At 56.1% G+C, this 3,391-nt stretch overlaps 1 pseudogene; it reads right to left on the reverse strand.

The window, feature by feature from the left end:
* Window positions 1–2,479: 2,479 nt before the first annotated feature.
* LOC141372302 (histo-blood group ABO system transferase-like) lies at window positions 2,480–3,163 on the reverse strand (annotated as a pseudogene).
* Between the last annotated feature and the right edge of the window lie 228 nt (window positions 3,164–3,391).

Here is a 3,391-nt window from a genome sequence, read left to right on the forward strand (position 1 = left end):
TGTCCCCCAAATACAAAGTCTGGCCCAGGACCCTCCTCAAGCCCCGAATCCCAATCCTTTGACCTCACCTCAAGTGACAAAAAATGGCCAAAATTTAGGTGGGGTTGGGTGCACAGGGACATTTGCTTCTCTGGCCCAGGCTGTATGTAACATTATTGGCATTTAAAGATCTCAGGGCCTTGGTTCAAAAACAGTAGGATACCGGGGACCCGTATCGGCTTTCTGGAAATCTCCCTCTGGGCCTTGCAGCCCTCCCACCCCCCAGTTCTTCTCAGAATGCCTCCAGGTCACAGACCCACATTCTTGGCTCCTCAGATGGCCCAGACAATGCACCTTCAAAAAGCGATCCCGGTGGGGCAGCAGGACACATTGTGGATTCCAGCAAATCCGCCTCCCAGAAACTGAGGCTACTGCTGGACGAACTGTCTGAAAACAGCCATGTTAGGGTTCCAGGAAGATACCAGAGGCACAGGAGTAACTGAGGAGCACCTGAAGGTCAGGTATGGGCAGTCAGAGATTCCAGACATTTCTTCCCCAAAGCTCCTCATTCCTCAGGCTATCTTCGGGTAATTCTGCTTGGTTTCTATTTGCCCCAACTGTTATCCATTGCCTTAAGCAGCAGAGACTCACATATGCCTTTAAATGTTTTGGAAATTGAATGTACTCCAGTAGCCACTTCACTGCTGGGAGAGTTGTAGGACAGCAAGAAGTCCCAGAGGACTCCAAGGGTCTGGACTTGGTGTTTCCCTCTCCTGAGACGGAGACACCTGTGGGAGGTGCAGGTGGTCAGCTGGGGGAGGGAGCAGGCACCTGACGTGGACAGATGGGGTATAGGTGAGGCCCGAGGCCCCCAGGGTATGTGCCTGGCATCCGGACTGAGGAGGTCTTCAAAGCTGCAGACTGGCTGGGATCATCATCAGGCAAAGGAGGAAGGTGAGGGGAGCAGAGGGGACTTAGCAAGTTCAGCTCAGACAGGAGATGGTTGAGCCATACTTTTGGGGGGAAAGTGGTTCAGGTTCAGGCTCACAGGGACAGACCTTGAGGCCATTATGCCATGTGAAATAAGCCATTCCTGAAAGGACCGACAGCGGAGCACCCCGCTTGTGAGGGATGGAGAGCACTCCCATTCACAGAGGTGGAAGGAGCTGCTGGGTGCCAGGCCTGGGGAAGGGGAATGGGGGGTTAGGGTCTCGTGGTTAGAGGTTCAGTTTGGGTTGATGAAAACATTGTGGCGATGGACGGAGGTAGCCAGTACAGAACAGGAAATATACTTATTGCCACTGAAACGTGTTTCATGTTATCAGCTGTATGTCCATTATACCACAATACAAAAGAAGTGAGTCAGGGAGTCGGGGCCATTGCGAGTACCTGGAGGGCCCAGGAGCAGGGAGCCTGTATCTTAGTTCTCACTCGCATGCCCTGCCCCTTGTTGGGTGACTGAGCTCAGTAAGTGCTTGCTAAGACACAGTGCAGGGAGCTGGTCCAGAGAAAGTGCACAAGTGCAAACCCACTGGTGGGCACTGATGAATCCCAAGGGGATGCGCATATAGACAGAGCGAGTGCCCACGTTTCACAAACACCAGCACAGAAATACCCATTTAAAACCAAGGCAGGAACCTCATATAGCCCAGAGGGCTCCATGCTCCTAGAGGCCAATCTAGTGGCCACGGCCAAGGCCTCTGGTGGTGAGGGCACTGGGGGTCTGGGAGGTAGCTCAGCACACCCCTGACCCTGAAGCCCCATGGCCACGATGAGGTGTAAAGACTGGGAGGGATGACCCGGCCAGCACCCGTTCTGGCTCCATGGGGGCTACAGGGCTGCTCCCAGCCCCAAAGTAGATGTCTGTTGAGAACCACAGAGAAAACCTTTTCCCTCAATTGTTCTTTTTAAGATGGTTGCTCAGCATTGACACAGACAAACATCCGACATAAAACTGGAGCCGTTCACAGCTGCAAAGGACCCGGAAGTGATCAAAATGTAGTGACCACAAAGAGAGGAACTTGTGTCCCCAGGCAGGCCTCCTGTGCGCAGGGCTTATTGGGGCGCTGGTGTACCCGTGCAAGCAGTGCTGGGCTCCACAGTTTCCCTCAAGGGGACAGAAGTAGGAATCTGCTCTGACCGCTCTGCTCAAGGCAGCACCCCCAATGGAGACGGGGCAGCCCCTCGTGAGTTCCAGATGTCCTGGTGATACTTGGGCACTGCCACAAATCTCCGYTTCTTCATGACCCAGGGAATGATGGGGGGCCAACCCAGCAGCCTCGGGTCCCGCWGGTCCTCCAGTGTCCAGCCCAGCAGTCGTGGGTCCTGCATGGTCTCTGGGGGCAGCCCCTCATGAGTTCTGTTTGTCCTAGTGATTCTTGGGCTTGGCCTGAAACTCAACTTCTTCATGACAGGGGCAGTCTATCAGCTGCAGGTCCCACAGGTCCTTCAGGGGACAACCCAATACCGCAGGTCCCACAGCTCCTCCGAGGACAGGCCCTCATGAGTTCTGGGTGTCCTGGTGAATCTTGGGCACAGCCATGGATCTCAGCTTCCTCATGACCCTGGGAATGTTGTGGGGGCCAGCCCAGCAGCCGTGGGTCCCGCAGGTCCTCCGGGGACAGCACCTTGTTGGCCCTGTGGCCCAGCAGGTACCTGTTCATGTGGCTCTTATCGGGCCACGTGGCCTCAATCCCAGTGGCCCAGTTGACCCCCATCACCTGGTGACAGGCGGAGGTCAGTCGGGGAAACTCCACCAAGAATTCCCCAAAAAAGTCCCCCATGTAGTAAAAGTTGCCCTGGGACCTGGGGATGTGGGTCTGGGACTGTGGCCAGTGCTCGTAGCTAAAGTCCTCAGGGGTTGCCCATTAGAACCCGGGGTGTGGGGTGCCAAAGAGGGGGGACAGGATCTCCATGCCCACATGGTCCCAGAACTTCATTCCCGCATCCATGTCCACGCACACCAGGTCTTCCACGTCACAGAGGAAGCGCTGCTTGAGGAAGCGGCTGATCATCGCTATGTGTCGCATGGACACATCCTGCCATTGCAGGACGCCGCGGACCTCGATGACCACCACCCTCCGGCCCTCCCAGAATGGCACATGGGGCACAGCAACCAGCTGGTCTTTGAAGACGTAGTATGTGACGCTGTGTCCACCATGAGGACCACCACACTCCGGCCTACCTGGAGGGGAACACAAGGCCCGGCAGCCGGCTGATTGGTTAAAACCTAGTAGGTGACCCCGTGCCCCACCATGTAGTGCTTCTCTGCCATCTGCAGGAACAGCTACAGGAAGACCATGCATCTACAGGGGCAGTGGACAGGGCAGGAAGTGAGTCACTGCCAGAGGCCGGCAGCAGGACACCAGAGCTGGGGCCATGGACGTGTGCACCTTCTTCAAGGGGGCAGGCC

This window comes from Callorhinus ursinus, unplaced genomic scaffold, assembly GCF_003265705.2.
Source record: "Callorhinus ursinus isolate GAN/ISIS: 27379988/994484 unplaced genomic scaffold, GSC_fseal_2.0 scaffold5336, whole genome shotgun sequence".
Classification (NCBI taxonomy): Eukaryota; Metazoa; Chordata; class Mammalia; order Carnivora; family Otariidae; genus Callorhinus; species Callorhinus ursinus.